A 17,493-nucleotide genomic window follows, 5' to 3' on the forward strand; every position below is an offset into this window, starting at 1 on the left:
TGAGGCTCACCGCCAGGTGTCACAGCTCCTGCCTGGGGGAGGTGTTAGCATCTCCACCCAGTGCAGGCTTTGTTACTGGCCTCAGAGTGACAAAGGCACTCTCCCCATGGGGCCAGCAACATGTCTCTGGTGTGGCAGGCTGCTGGAACTAGTCAGCCTACACAGACAGTCGGTTAAGTTTCAGGGGGCACCTCTAAGGTGCCCTCCGGGGTGTGTTTTGCAATAAAATGTACACTGGCATCAGTGTGCATTTATTGTGCTGAGAAGTTTGATACCAAACTTCCCAGTTTTCAGTGTAGCCATTATGGTGCTGTGGAGTTCGTGTAAAACAGACTCCCAGACCATATACTCTTATGGCTACCCTGCACTTACAATGTCTAAGGTTTTGTTTAGACACTGTAGGGGCACAGTGCTCATGCACTGGTACCCTCACCTATGGTATAGTGCACCCTGCCTTAGGGCTGTAAGGCCTGCTAGAGGGGTGTCTTACCTATACTGCATAGGCAGTGAGAGGCTGGCATGGCACCCTGAGGGGAGTGCCATGTCGACTTACTCATTTTGTTCTCACTAGCACACACAGGCTTGTAAGCAGTGTGTCTGTGCTGAGTGAGGGGTCTCTAGGGTGGCATAAGACATGCTGCAGCCCTTAGAGACCTTCCTTGGCATCAGGGCCCTTGGTACTAGAAGTACCAGTTACAAGGGACTTATCTGAATGCCAGGGTGTGCCAATTGTGGATACAATGGTACATTTTAGGTGAAGGAACACTGGTGCTGGGGCCTGGTTAGCAGGGTCCCAGCACTCTTCTCAGTCAAGTCAGCATCAGTATCAGGCAAAAAGTGGGGGGTAACTGCAACAGGGAGCCATTTCTTTACAGTACCTCATTTATTGTCTATGTGTATGTACAACAAATGCTTAACACTACTCCTTGGATAAGCCTACTGCTCGACCACACTACCACAAAATAGAGCATTAGTATTATCTCTTTTTACCACTATTTTACCTCTAAGGGGAACCCTTGGACTCTGTGCATGCTATTCCTTACTTTGAAATAGCACATACAGAGCCAACTTCCTACATTGGTGGATCAGCGGTGGGGTACAAGACTTTGCATTTGCTGGACTACTCAGCCAATACCTGATCACACGACAAATTCCAAAATTGTCATTAGAAATTGATTTTTGCAATTTGAAAAGTTTTCTAAATTCTTTAAAGTCCTGCTAGGGCCTTGTGTTAGTCCCTGTTAGCATTTCTTTTAGAGTTTAAAAGTTTGTAAAAGTTTGAATTAGATTCTAGAACCAGTTTAGTTTCATAAAAAGTATTCCAACTTTTAGAAGCATAATGTCTAGCACAGATGTGAATGTGGTGGAACTCGACACCACACCTTACCTCCATCTCCAGATGAGAGAGCTAAGGTCACTCTGTAACATAAGAAAAATAACAATGGGCTCCAGACCTACCAAAGCACAGCTCCAGGAGCTGTTGGCAGAGTATGATAGAGCCAACCCCTCTGTGGATAACACAGAGGAAGATGATAGTGAACTGGAGGAAGAATCCCCTCCACCAGTCCTATCTAGGGAGAACAGGGCTTCTCAAGCCCTGACTCCAAAAATAATAGTCAGAGATGCTGGCTCCCTCACAGGAGGGTCCAACCTCTCTGAAATCACTGAGGATAACTCCAGTGAAGAGGACATCCAGTTAGCCAGGATGGCCAAAAGATTGGCTTTGGAAAAACAGATCCTAGCCATAGAAAGGGAAAGACAAGAGATGGGCCTAGGACCCATCAATGGTGGCAGCAACATAACTAGGGTCAGAGATTCTCCTGACATGTTGAAAATCCCCAAAGGGATTGTAACTAAATATGAAGATGGTGATGACATCACCAAATGGTTCACAGCTTTTGAGAGGGCTTGTGAAACCAGAAAAGTGAACAAATCTCACTGGGGTGCTCTCCTTTGGGAAATGTTCACAGGAAAGTGTAGGGATAGACTCCTCACACTCTCTAAAAAAGATGCAGAATCTTATGACCTCATGAAGGGTACCCTGATTGAGGGCTTTGGATTCTCCACTGAGGAGTATAGGATTAGATTCAGGGGGGCTCAAAAATCCTCGAGCCAGACCTGGGTTGACTTTGTAGACTACTCAGTAAAAACACTAGATGGTTGGATTCAAGGAAATGGTGTAAATGATTATGATGGGCTGTACAATTTATTTGTGAAAGAACACCTATTAAGTAATTGTTTCAATGATAAACTGCATCAGCATCTGGTGGACCTAGGACCAATTTCTCCCCAAGAATTGGGAAAGAAGGCGGACCATTGGGTCAAGACTAGGGTGTCCAAAACTTCCACAGGGGGTGACCAAAAGAAAGGGGTCACAAAACCTCCCCAGGGGAAAGGTGGTGAGACAGCCAAAAATAAAAATAGTAAAGAGCCTTCTACAGGCCCCCAAAAACCTGCACAGGAGGGTGGGCCCAGAGCCTCTTCACAAAACAATCCTGGGTACAAGGGTAAAAACTTTGATCCCAAAAAGGCCTGGTGTCGAAACTGTAGTCAGTCTGGACACCAAACTGGAGACAAGGCCTGTCCCAAGAAAGATACCACTTCTAACTCCCATCCAGCTAAAACTGGAATGGCCAGTCTCCAAGTGGGATCAACAGTGTGCCCAGAGCAAATCAGGTGTCACACTGAAGCTACATTAGTCTCTGAGGGTGGGGTGGATTTAGCCACACTGGCTGCCTGGCCCCCTAACATGCAAAAATACAGGCAGCAGCTCTTAATTAATGGGACAAGTGTAGAGGGCCTGAGGGATACAGGTGCCAGTGTCACCATGGTGACAGAGAAACTGGTTTCCCCTGGCCAATACCTGACTGGACAAACTTATCCAGTCACCAACGCTGACAATCAGACTAAAGTACATCCCATGGCTATGGTAACTTTAGAGTGGGGAGGGGTCAATGGCCTGAAACAGGTGGTGGTCTCCTCAAATATCCCAGTAGACTGTTTGCTTGGAAATGACCTGGAGTCCTCAGCATGGGCTGAGGTAGAACTGAAAACCCATGCAGCCATGCTGGGTATCCCTGAAATGGTGTGTGTCAAGACTAGGGCACAGTGCAAGGCACAGGGTGAAAAAGTAGAGCTGGAGTCTGGAAAAATGGCCCAGCCCACCAAGAGAAAAGGAAAGTCAGCTGGGAAACCAGCTGCAACACAACACCAAAAAGAGAACCTCTCTTCTCAGGAAGAAGTTCTGCCCTCTGAGGGAACTGAGCCTATGGAGCTGGAACCTTATCAGGTTGAGCTCTTGGGCCCAGGGGGACCCTCAAGGGAAGAGTTGTGTAAGGGACAAGAAACCTGTCCCTCTCTTGAAGGCCTTAGGCAGCAAGCTGCTGAAGAGTCCAAAGGCAAGAAAAATGGAACACATAGGGTGTATTGGGAAGATGGACTCCTGTACACTGAGGCAAGAGATCCCAAACCTGGTGCCACTAGGAGAGTGGTAGTGCCTCAGGGTTTCAGAGAGTTTATTCTGACCTTAGCCCATGATATTCCCCTTGCTGGGCATTTGGGACAAACCAAGACGTGGGAGAGGTTAGTCAACCACTTCTACTGGCCCAATATGTCCCAGAAGGTTAAGGAGTTTTGCCTCTCCTGCCCCACCTGTCAATCCAGTGGTAAGACAGGTGGGCACCCAAAGGCCCCCCTCATTCCACTTCCAGTGGTGGGGGTCCCCTTTGAAAGAGTGGGTGTGGACATAGTTGGTCCACTAGAACCTCCCACAGCCTCAGGAAATATGTACATCCTAGTAGTAGTGGATCATGCTACTAGGTATCCTGAAGCTATTCCCCTTAGGTCGACTACTGCCCCTGCAGTAGCCAAGGCCCTCATTGGTATCTTTACCAGAGTGGGTTTCCCTAAGGAGGTGGTGTCTGACAGAGGTACCAACTTCATGTCAGCATACCTAAACCACATGTGGAATGAGTGTGGAGTGACTTACAAATTCACTACACCATATCATCCACAAACTAATGGCCTTGTTGAGAGATTCAACAAGACATTAAAGGGCATGGTCATGGGGCTCCCAGAAAAACTCAAAAGGAGATGGGATGTCCTCCTGCCATGTCTGCTTTTCGCTTACAGAGAGGTGCCTCAGAAGGGAGTAGGATTCTCACCCTTTGAACTTCTGTTTGGTCACCCTGTAAGGGGACCACTTGCTCTTGTTAAAGAAGGCTGGGAGAGACCTCTTCATGAGCCTAAACAAGACATAGTGGACTATGTACTTGGCCTTCGCTCAAGAATGGCAGAGTACATGGAAAAGGCAAGTAAAAACCTTGAGGCCAGCCAACAACTCCAGAAGTTGTGGTATGACCAAAAGGCTGCACTGGTTGAATTCCAACCAGGGCAGAAAGTCTGGGTTCTGGAGCCTGTGGCTCCCAGGGCACTCCAGGACAAATGGAGTGGCCCTTACCCAGTACTAGAGAGGAAGAGTCAGGTCACCTACCTGGTGGACCTGGGCACAAGCAGGAGCCCCAAGAGGGTGATCCATGTGAACCACCTTAAGCTCTTCCATGACAGGGCTGATGTAAATCTGTTGATGGTAACAGATGAGGACCAGGAAGCTGAGAGTGAACCTCTCCCTGATCTCCTCTCATTAGACCCTAAAGATGGCTCAGTGGATGGAGTGATCTACTCAGACACCCTCTCTAGCCAACAGCAAGCTGACTGTAGGAAGGTCCTACAAAAGTTTGCTGAACTCTTTTCCCTAACCCCTGGTCAGACACACCTGTGTACCCATGATGTGGACACAGGAGACAGCATGCCTGTCAAAAACAAAATATTTAGACAGTCTGATTAAGTTAAGGAAAGCATCAAGGTGGAAGTCCACAAGATGCTGGAATTGGGAGTAATAGAGCACTCTGACAGCCCCTGGGCTAGCCCAGTGGTCTTAGTCCCCAAACCTCACACCAAAGATGGAAAGAGAGAGATGAGGTTTTGTGTGGACTACAGAGGTCTCAACTCTGTCACCAAGACAGATGCCCATCCCATTCCTAGAGCTGATGAGCTCATAGACAAATTAGGGGCTGCCAAATTCTTAAGTACCTTTGACTTAACAGCAGGGTACTGGCAAATCAAAATGGCCCCTGGAGCAAAAGAAAAGACAGCATTCTCTACACCGGATGGGCATTATCAGTTCACTGTAATGCCCTTTGGTTTAAAGAATGCCCCTGCCACCTTCCAAAGGTTGGTGAATCAAGTCCTTGCTGGGTTGGAATCCTTTAGTGCAGCTTATCTGGATGATATTGCTGTCTTCAGCTCCACCTGGCAGGATCACCTGGTCCACCTGAAGAAGGTTTTGAAGGCTCTGCAATCTGCAGGCCTCTCTATCAAGGCATCCAAATGCCAGATAGGGCAGGGAACTGTGGTTTACTTGGGACACCTTGTAGGTGGAGGCCAAGTTCAGCCACTCCAGCCTAAGATCCAGACTATTCTGGACTGGGCAGCTCAAAAAACCCAGACTCAAGTCAGGGCATTCCTTGGCTTGACTGGGTACTACAGGAGGTTTGTGAAGGGATATGGATCCATTGTGACAGCCCTCACAGAACTCACCTCCAAGAAAATGCCCAAGAAAGTAAACTGGACTGTAGAATGCCAACAGGCCTTTGACACCCTGAAACAAGCTATGTGCACAGCACCAGTTCTAAAAGCTCCAGATTACTCCAAGCAGTTCATTGTGCAAACAGATGCCTCTGAACATGGGATAGGGGCAGTTTTGTCCCAAACAAATGATGATGGCCTTGACCAGCCTGTTGCTTTCATTAGCAGGAGGTTACTCCCCAGGGAGCAGCGTTGGAGTGCCATTGAGAGGGAGGCCTTTGCTGTGGTTTGGTCCCTGAAGAAGCTGAGACCATACCTCTTTGGTACTCACTTCCTAGTTCAGACTGACCACAGACCTCTCAGATGGCTGATGCAAATGAAAGGTGAAAATCCAAAACTGTTGAGGTGGTCCATCTCCCTACAGGGAATGGACTTTATAGTGGAACACAGACCTGGGACTGCCCATGCCAATGCAGATGGCCTTTCCAGGTTCTTCCACTTAGACAATGAAGACTCTCTTGGGAAAGGTTAGTCTCATCCTCTTTCGTTTGGGGGGGGTTGTGTAAGGAAATGCCTCCTTGGCATGGTTACCCCCTGACTTTTTGCCTATGCTGATGCTATGTTTTGAATTGAAAGTGTGCTGAGGCCTGCTAAACCAGGCCCCAGCACCAGTGTTCTTTCCCTAACCTGTACTTTTGATTCCACAATTGGCACACCCTGGCATCCAGATAAGTCCCTTGTAACTGGTACCTCTGGTACCAAGGGCCCTGATGCCAGGGAAGGTCTCTAAGGGCTGCAGCATGTATTATGCCACCCTAGAGACCCCTCACCCAGCACAGACACACTGCTTACCAGCTTGTGTGTGCTAGTGAGAACAAAATGAGTAAGTCGACATGGCACTCCCCTCAGGGTGCCATGCCAGCCTCTCACTGCCTATGCAGTATAGGTAAGAGACCCCTCTAGCAGGCCTTACAGCCCTAAGGCAGGGTGCACTATACCATAGGTGAGGGTACCAGTGCATGAGCACTGTGCCCCTACAGTGTCTAAGCAAAACCTTAGACATTGTAAGTGCAGGGTAGCCATAAGAGTATATGGTCTGGGAGTCTGTTTTACACAAACTCCACAGCACCATAATGGCTACACTGAAAACTGGGAAGTTTGGTATCAAACTTCTCAGCACAATAAATGCACACTGATGCCAGTGTACATTTTATTGTAAAATACACCACAGAGGGCACCTTAGAGGTGCCCCCTGAAACTTAACCGACTATCTGTGTAGGCTGACTGGTTCTAGCAGCCTGCCACACTAGAGACATGTTGCTGGCCCCATGGGGAGAGTGCCTTTGCCACTCTGAGGCCAGTAACAAAGCCTGCACTGGGTGGAGATGCTAACACCTCCCACAGGCAGGAGCTGTAACACCTGGCGGTGAGCCTCAAAGGCTCACCCCTTTGTCACAGCACCGCAGGACACTCCAGCTAGTGGAGTTGAACACCCCCTCCGGCCCCGGCCCCCACTTTTGGCGGCAAGGCCAGAGGAAATAATGAGAATAACAAGGAGGAGTCACTGGCCAGTCAGGACAGCCCCTGAGCTGAGGTGACTCTAACTTTTAGAAATCCTCCATCTTGCAGATGGAGGATTCCCCCAATAGGATTAGGGATGTGACCCCCTCCCCTTGGGAGGAGGCACAAAGAGGGTGTACCCACCCTCAGGGCTAGTAGCCATTGGCTACTAACCCCCCAGACCTAAACACGCCCTTAAATTTAGTATTTAAGAGCTCTCCCTGAACCTAGAAATTAGATTCCTGCAACAACAAGAAGAAGGACTGCCTAGCTGAAAACCCCTGCAGAGGAAGACCAGAAGACAACAACTGCCTTGGCTCCAGAAACTCACCGGCCTGTCTCCTGCCTTCCAAAGAACTCTGCTCCAGCGACGCCTTCCAAAGGGACCAGCGACCTCTGCATCCTCTGAGGACTGCCCTGCTTCGACGACGACAAGAAACTCCCGAGGACAGCGGACCTGCTCCAAAAAGACTGCAACTTTATCCCAAGGAGCAGCTTTAAAGAACCCTGCAATCTCCCCGCAAGAAGCGTGAGACTTGCAACACTGCACCCGGCGACCCCGACTCGGCTGGTGGAGAACCAACACCTCAGGGAGGACCCCCGGACTACTCTACGACTGTGAGTACCAAAACCTGTCCCCCCTGAGCCCCCACAGCGCCGCCTGCAGAGGGAATCCCGAGGCTTCCCCTGGTCTGCCCTCCGAAGACGCGGGTACTTACCGGCTGGCAGACTGGAACCGGGGCACCCCCTTCTCTCCATTGAAGCCTATGCGTTTTGGGCACCACTTTGAACTCTGCACCTGACCGGCCCTGAGCTGCTGGTGTGGTAACTTTGGGGTTGCTCTGAACCCCCAACGGTGGGCTACCTTGGACCAAGAACTGAACCCTGTAAGTGTCTTACTTACCTGGTAAAACTAACAAAAACTTACCTCCCCCAGGAACTGTGAAAATTGCACTGTGTCCACTTTTAAAATAGCTATTTGTGAATAACTTGAAAAGTATACATGCAATTGAAATGATTCGAAGTTCCTAATGTACTTACCTGCAATACCTTTCAAACAAGATATTACATGTTAAATTTGAACCTGTGGTTCTTAAAATAAACTAAGAAAATATATTTTTCTATACAAAACCTATTGGCCGGATTTGTCTCTGAGTGTGTGTACCTCATTTATTGTCTATGTGTATGTACAACAAATGCTTAACACTACTCCTTGGATAAGCCTACTGCTCGACCACACTACCACAAAATAGAGCATTAGTATTATCTCTTTTTACCACTATTTTACCTCTAAGGGGAACCCTTGGACTCTGTGCATGCTATTCCTTACTTTGAAATAGCACATACAGAGCCAACTTCCTACATTAGTACTAAATAAGACGGACTAGCAAGAGATCTTTAAGTTTAAAGAGGTTGCTGAGTTCAAAAGATCTGTAGTTCCAGTGTAATGGGTGAGGAATCCTCTACATAAACTGCCCTGTTAATATAAAGGTTCAGTGCACAAGCTATGCAGCCTGTTGATGGGTAATAACCCCAACCAACTCCTGTACGCGGTCTCAGGTGGTTTCCCATTTAACATCGCGCTTTCACTACCTCACCCACTGTGCTCTCCTGTTGCACAGTGAACTCCTCCTTGTCTTTTGGGTTCTTGACTGTGACTTTGATGGTGTTGGGGCTCAGGCCGGGCTCCTGACTGCCTTTGCTCTTGGATATGGCACTGGCCACAGGGTAAAAGAAATGCCGTGGATGTTCCTTTGGGGAAAGTGAATAGGATAGGTTCGGACCCTAGAATGCATGAAATTTACACCATCGAGAAGTTCACAGCGTCAGTAAATCAACTTAAGAGGTTCCCCTTCACCCCAAAAAAGAAAAAAGGTACCTGCAACATGACAAGTAACTAGCGGAAGGACACTGGTCAGTAGCCCCTGGCAGTGACCTGAAGCTGTACTTTGTCCATGCTCCACATGATGGCATGGACGGAAGGGCAGAGCAGGAAGTCAAAGCAGATGACGTGCTGTCCAATCAGACGCCGGTATATTAGAGCAACGTTGGACTAAGCCAATGGTAAGTTCAGGTAAGTAAGGGGCGGGATCTAAGCTAGTTTTATTTTTATTGACAAAAGACTTTACAAGCACAGAGTGCAAGCGTGCACATGCAGGTGAAACCTAACAAATCTTAAAAGGGGCGTGGAACCCACCCGTTACTTACCTGAACTTACCATTTGTTCATTCCAACGTCGATCTCATTTACTTGCTTCTCATTGGTCAACATGTTGTCTCACGTCGTCTCCTTTCAGTTCCTGATCTGCTCTTGCTGTCGATGACATTGAGTGGAGCCTGGACCAAGTACAGGCTCCAGTCACTCGTAATTGGCTGTTGGCCAGTGTCCTTCCTCTGGTAATGAAACTGTGCAAGTACTTTTTTTCATTACAATCGAGGGCTGCATTCACACTGTCCTTTTAAAAACCTAGTAACAACATGTGGTTTTACTATAGTTAAATGTTTCGGGCAAATTGAACCATTGCCGTTCCAAGATGTCCTTCGCAATTGTTCTTAGATCTCTAATTAAAATTGAAAAAGTACTGCAAGTGTAAACTCAACAGAGATGTCTCAAACTGAGGCAACACTTTAAAGCAGTGCTACTCATACTTAGTATCATCATCATAAACTTTATTTTGGCATGCAGTGCCATAAAAGTCACATCACACCACAATAATTAATAACTTAAAATTCATAAAATTTAACTTGGCTAAAAATAAATAAAACATGATAATGCACAAAATGCAGTACAATAAAAGAGGAGTGTGGCAAAACACAGTTCCGGGGTACAGTAATGGTGCAGAAATGAACACGTAAGACTGTTGGGACATGTGGTTAGGCAGTCTTAGTCAATTTCCTTCTGATGCACCACATTCCTCTGAGAAATTTGGCAACTGCAATGGCACTGAGCAGACTGGAGTCTGATTTTAAAATTCTCATGGCTGCAGCATGATCTTGGGTCCCAAGCCGTTTGCAGGTTGGCGTGAGCCATTTCCTTCGTAGGGGAGTGTAGAATGGGCGTGCAAAGAGGACATAGGCTGTTGACTCCTGGTGCAGATTGCAGCAGGGGCATAATTTGTTACTAGGGCGCCTTATTCTGCCATCTGCTGGTAAAGGTTTTGAAAGGGAGGGAACTGAATCTGAATTGCATATAGAGCTTCCTATCGGTTGGCTCAAGAATGCTGTCCATGTAAGGTTCTAGCAACCAGATAGACTTTAAGTCCAGAAACTCAATAGTTAGTAGCCCTAATGAGAGAGAGTGAGATATAGACCGGGTTACCCACTCCCAGTAGCAGGAGTTCACTCTTTCTTTGGTCGATGGTGGCCCTTTGTATGAAGAGTTCCATGAGTCTCCCATCCCAATGGCAATCAATGCTGTCTTAACTGAATGGATCCACTGGATCTTATTGGAGGTGTCCAAGGAACAAACTTCCCTAAACGCGGTGGCATAGGAGGAAAGTTCAGGAGTTGCCATTATTCTCCTCCAAAAAAACAGAGGTCTGAGACCGACTATGGCAGCTAGGGGTTTGCGGGCCAGATCCAAGTGCAAAGGAAGAAGCGGGGTGCTTGGGGGCAGGGAGGTGAGTTTTCTCATAAACATATTCTCAGTACAAGTGAGCTCCTTTGCATCCTCAAAGCCCCAGAGTTCGGCCCCGTAAAGTGCTGTGCTAACAGACTTCATATTATAAATCTGGAGAGCAGCAGCTATTGGTCGTGTAGTTGATGCACTCATACTTAGTAATTGTATTCGTACTTGTGAAAGTCAAATATTGAACAGTTTTCTATGTATTGTGAAATAACAATGTTAAAGTATAGAGAATTGCAAGGTATCAGCACATTTTAGTTATTATAACATGTTACTAAATTGTAAACCATACTTAATTATTTATATGGGATGAGCATACTATATGAAACTGTTTGAGTCAGTATTTTTATATAACAAGTAGGTTTTTTTTTGTATCTCTCAAAGGCAGCAATAGAAATTGCACATCTCAAAGATGGCTGCCTCACTATTGTGTACTGGCCGCATCCCATGAAAGGCCTGCTTTCTGAAACCTCTATGAAATGTGAGGCTTCTGTTTGCTAACTTCGGGTGCTCTGTGACAACTCGAGAAGATGGAAGTTAGTGGTACATATGAGCCTGGCTTCGTAGGCATTCATTTTTGCCAAGAATGGGGAGTGATACATCAACTTCACATCTGAAACAGAGTCTTACTATTGGTGGGTCTCTACGTCAGTACTCACAAATTGTTTTATGTCAGGCGTGCACTTCTAACGTTCTTTGCATTCTGGTACCTGTAGTTCACCTTATACACATTGTAAAAGTTGACTGCAAATCCAAGAATGTAAGAATACATTAATCTGTAGATGCTACTGGTGTTTCACGTGAGGCAATTTGAGTACTGTCTCAACAGAGCAGTGTTGGTTTTAGGAGAGGAAAGTATTGGTTTCTGTTAAACTTGAAGACTACCCAAAAACATTATGAAAGGGTCCGTTCTTTGATACTGTCTGTCTGGATTTTGACGTAGACCCCCCAAAAGAGTGCTTAACTGAAATCTTGCACCTTGAAATGTGTGTGAACCTCTTACATAGGTGCTAGGAGCATTGCTGGAGATTGAAAAGTGTATCTGTGTAATAGTTACGTAAGAGATTTGAAACAAGGGCAACTGTGACAGTAAATCTGTTTTGGCATACTTAGTTGGTAACAGACCAGCTGCATTTAAAATATATTTTGAGTTTAAGGCATCAGCAATTTCCAGAGTATAATAATGGAAAGATATCTCTGGTGGCTAATGCACTTGTTTGAGAGCTCTGCAAGCAGTCTATTGACAGGTGTGACTCATGAAATAGCATAATGGTGCATAACTTAACGTGTATCCTGCAAATACCCGTATATAAGCATGTATGTAAACACAAATATGTGTACATGTATGACTCGCACACTTTTCTTGCTTTAAATATGGACAAAGTTTGCTACATTGGGAAAAAATAAATCAAGCATTAGCAAAGTCAATAGATTTCACCTCTACGAAGTCTATGGGTTTTGTCGCAGCATGTCTTAAAGTAAAAAAACACTATGACATGGTTACTGCTAAACTTAATATATTTAAAGCTGGCCACGTTATAGCACTTTAAAAAAAAAATAAGATATGGTGCACAGCTGCTAGAATTGCTGAGTGACATGTCTAAAAAAACATCGGCAAAAACGAAAGATTTTGTAGAGGGGAAAGCTATCGGCTTTGCAATGCTTGTTGGTTTACTGTCATCTACCAAGTCCTGTTTCTCAGTGTGTGGGTCGTCTAGCTGATTTTACCACATTACAAATCCTGACCATTAGCCAGATGACCATGAGTGTAAACTGAAGAAGATAAACTATCTCATGCCTCTGTATGCTACAACCATAAAAAATCTCCTTATTTAAGGACTTAGAGATAATAAAGGAATGTACACACATAAAGGTAATAAAGGAATTTAAACATATTTACAGTTATGCGCTAGACATATGAGGTCATTTTGACCAGCGTGGTAGCGTTGAATCTCATGCAAGCACAAATTCTACCCATTTTAACTCTAGTTCCTAGTAGGACTTGTGAGAAGGCTTTTGTCAGTTAACCCCAGAAAGTTGGACATTGAGCCCCTTCCTTCTAGCAGTGGAAGGTACTATGGTATCACAACCTGCATCTGTTCTGAGTCACTGTTATTCCTTTGCTTCTGATGACATGACTTGTCCAGTGCTGGCCGTGCCATCTGGAACTGTAGACTGGTTTCTTCTGAGCATAAAACGTTACATGCAAAGCAGTGCTGCTTCCATCTTCCTCTTCAGCACATGCATAAAGCATGCCCTGGAGGTGTCAACTTGCTGCATGCTTCACAACCTTTGCCAGAGCTGGACTGTTGCCTTTCATTGCAGCAGCACCATTTCAAGCAGCCGTGTGGATCTGTCACCTGCGCATAGATCTCATCCTGACCGAGCAATGTGAAAATACAATATGGAGGCCTAGCCAGCTCGGCCCTTGCTAAGCAGAATGGCCTGGCATCCAGCATGTTCATAAAATCTGAAACCAGCTCACCTGTCAGACATGCAATGGACCTGGCAGGAGAGGTTAACTTGCTGCACAGCGGGATGCCCGCTGTGTCCATGATGGAGTTGGCTGCTGTGGGTGGTGGCGGTTGCGCTGCATCTGCTCTCGCTTCTGGTGCTCTCAGCCAATTCACTTGTGGTGTAATTTCACGTAGCAAGAGGCTGTTTCTGATCATGCTACTAAGAGTGGCTTTAATTTTCGATTGCCTCAAACCCCACACTTTATGCACCAAAAAAGAAAAGATAGGTCGAACAGAAGAAAACTGCACTTTCTTGCAGAGTAAATGTTTGGCAATAACTTTTTCCAGCCATCCAGGTGCAGCGTGAGGGAGGTGAGTCAGCTCGCCCTACCTGTTATGAGTAATACTTGTTGATGTTTTTACGCTGTGCCTTAGGGTTGTATTCACAGTTGGCACTCATACAAATTCTTCATCACTTTTTGCAATAAAGATTATATTACATAGGTGGATCTTCCCGCCAGCATGTTTTATAAGGATAAACATCTTCACGGTGTATTGAAAATTAACTACAACTTATAATAGGACGCTAAATATACAAACTATTTCATTTTGTGCCTGAGTTTAATATTAGAGCTAGGTGGCGTTTTGGTGGCGTTTGGTTGATGGAGACGCTGGATGTAGTCTGAAATTCTCCAAATTGTTCCTTAAAGAGGTTAAACAGAACAATGAATTGGACAGTCTTCTGTGTGATATTTGTGTAATCCTAAAATGACCAGAACTGGTGGTGCTGCTAGCGGGACGTGTTAGATTGCAGAAGTAAGGAACATTGCTACAACTACTCTGTTGAGTTCCCTTGTAGAATAAATAATCTCAAGGACAGCCTAGTTGTCAGCATTGTCAATCACTGCTGAAGGGTATGGCGGGCACCTGGCAAATGTGGCCTTCAGTGTGTGCGCCAAGGGAATTAGTCATTCTACAATCTTTCTAAAACTCGGAGTGCGCTTAACCATTACACTAATCCTTCCTCTATATCTGTGGTATGTCCATTCTGATGGCTGTTTATTCCAGCCATAGATGCTGACAGCACAAGGTCAAGGGGCATGAAGGTAAGAACAGCTTCTATGTGGTGTAACTTTTTTAATGCTCTTTTCCATTAGACAGGTGTTTGACAAGAAATAGTTGTGGACACGTCTTTTAGATATGCCAAACTCAATAGATTGTGGGAAGTTGAGAGTGAATAAGAGTCTAGTTTATGAAGATCATTTCTAAGGTCAAATTTTGGCTTACTTCAGCACAGGGCACAGAAAGATCACCTACTCCAGGTGAAATTCTGCCACGTGCCAGTAGAAGTGTCTCTGGGCCCAGTAGTATCAGGCCCTGTCAACTCTGGACCCAGTAATTTTTGGCTCAGAGACACGGGGCTTTTCGAACACTACAGGGGGTAGAGACTGGGGGCAGCAGCAGCGTCTAGTCCCTACATGGTGTCTGTAGCATCACCGGGGAGCAGAAAATGCTCTCCCCGAACTAGGCACAAGACGTGCCTGTCCCCTTCTCTCTCCCTCCTCAACCCTTCCCCCCACACACACATAAACACACACACACACCACCCGTCTTCCCCTCACACTTTCTGCCTACTCGGAGGAGGTGGAAAATGTGAACAATTTGGCAAAACCTCAGGGCAAAGGAACTTTAGGTCAGTGCCGTTATTGCCCATTCAGGGGAGAAACGTGTAACCAGGGGACTTACATGTGGGAATACCAGCTGCAACCGGGAATCCCGGTCCTACGGTATCTATCCCCCAGAATCCTCCAAACCCTTAATGAGGGCCATAAATGTCAAAATAGCTCAACATTTGTTCTCCACGCGAGGCAGAGAATTAAGTTTTACGATTTTGGCGAATCAGTACTTCCAGTGAGCGCAAATTAACCATAGCGAAGATAATTCGGTATATAAAAAATAAAATATTGCATCAAAGTAAAGCAAGAAAGTGGAACGAACGGGAAAACTGCCCTTGCCTTTGTGACACACGCACATTTCATAGTAAACCTTTTTTTGCTTTATGGTCTGCCCAAAGAAAATGTTTGCTTGCTGTCATGCATGTCCGCTAAAAAAAGGGGCTCTGCGCAAGTAGGCAGGAAAATAGGTGCAAGAGACACAGTTGCATTCTGGGTTGCCTGCTGCCCCCACGAAAGCAGCGACATCGGTTGCACCGCGGCCTCACCACGAGACCACACTCCAATTACATTCTGCACTTTCCCATCGCCGCGGCAGCTGGCAGGTGTGTGCTGGCAGTTGTGCGCGCGGCTTTACGGCCCAGTATAATATTATGGTGTGTATTTGTTTCTCCGATAAGAGACCATGAGAATCAGTTTACAGCTCTGTCTCTGGAGATGGTCCAGTGTTAACATATCTCTAAAGATAACGCTATCATGCATTGTATGAAAACAGTGAGTGCATCTGTGTGTGGGGTTGCCAGGTCTCCTGCAGCCAGCAGGCCTGGACCTCCCGAGCGGCCCTGTGCACGCGCAGCACGAAGGCCAGTGTGTTATGAGTTGTCCACATCGTGTTGCGTTATGTCAAGCGTTTCTATGTCGTTCATACCCAGAGGGGGGTTGACGCTCTGATGCTCACACGCCATCAGACCGACGTGCTTTCATCAATACTTTCCGTCACGGTCTGCCAAATTGAAATCAATATTTGGAACCGTGTGGGAATCGATTTAATATGTTTGAAAAAGTATACCCGCGTAACTGAACTCCAATTAGAAAAAGCAATTCATGGTAAAATTGTGTTTAACAAAAAGAGGTATTGGGAACTAAGCAGCAGCAGGGCATCGGAAAACCTCTGCCTAATAAACTTCCCAAGAAACGTCAACATCTGTAAAAATCAAGAACTGATACATACATTCTGACATTTCTTCACAGGACTTGGATGCTTCAAAACAAGGCCAGCGAAGCTCCACATCGAAGCAATCAACTAGCGCCCCTAAGGCATCAGTACACCCCTATATGCCTCCAGTGTTGCTGTTTACTGACATCTGGCATCTGATCTGCAGCTAAAGGATTTCAGAACATGATAATAGAAGCCCTGGAAAGGACAGTAAGGATTCATTCTGATGACCACCATTAACCCTATAGGCTGTGAGCAACCTTCCAGAGGATACCTGGCTATAGCTTAACTTTGCATAAGGACAAATGTGAGCTCCTACTATGGACCATCAGCATTTTTTATGAATATGTATTTTTGGACTAAGAGGTATGCTCAGACCATCAGAAAAATAAAGGCCTAAGGCACCTGGACCTCCTGAAAACACCATAGAGCTCTGAAGTTTTATCAGCATGGCTATCTACTGTGGGATGTTTATCCCTAGCCTGGCCATCACCACATAACCAAGGAACACCTAGGTTAGAAAAAAAGGTGCTCGACCTGGATGCCAGCCACAAGAAGAACATCTTGAGCATCAAAAACTCCATACTTCAGGATGCTGTCATTAAATATTTTCAGCCAGTCAGAACTTGTAGTTGACTCTAAATCATGTGAACAGAGGAAGGTGCTGCCACAAGGACAGTTTCACAGAACCAAAGCTTCTTTAACCACTATGTCAGGGAATAGTCCTCATGCTCCACAATAGCTATATGGATTAGCTCTACAGCTACAACAGTAGACATTCAACATTGAATTTTATTTGGATGACAATAACTATAGATAACCTGGCTTAACACACATCAAGACCATTACTAAAGTCCAAAGGTCACCTTACTGCTGGCACAGAACAGCATATCAAGTTATTGGTCCAAGGGCCTGCTCGAAGGTCATGAGCCTCGAAGAAACCAAAGAGGCTGTTGACAATGATGCATACCTCCAGATCCCCCTAGCCAAGGAAAAAATAATGGAAGGAAAATTGCAATTGAGACTCAGCTGGAGTAATGTCACTAAAGAAACATTGTCCTTGAAGGCAACCTATTTGTTATACCATGATCACTGGTGATAGAATGCTACAGTTAGCATACCACAGACACCACCGAATGGTGAAGACAAAAACAAGATTTTGCAAAAGATTCTGGTTCCCTTGCCTTGGGATGAAGGAGAAAGACGTCATCAGTGGCTGCCAACTCTGTGAAGCCCCAGGGAATGCCAAACTGAGTTTTGATCTCTGTCATGCTAGATAGCTGATAACTATTGTTATTAGTGGTCTCCTGCATCAATTGTGCAGTCATTTAAATTATGTTATCTAAGGCATTTGCAGAAAATGTGGTAGCAGAATATG

The sequence above is a fragment of the Pleurodeles waltl genome, chromosome 6 (genome assembly GCF_031143425.1).
Source record: "Pleurodeles waltl isolate 20211129_DDA chromosome 6, aPleWal1.hap1.20221129, whole genome shotgun sequence".
Classification (NCBI taxonomy): Eukaryota; Metazoa; Chordata; class Amphibia; order Caudata; family Salamandridae; genus Pleurodeles; species Pleurodeles waltl.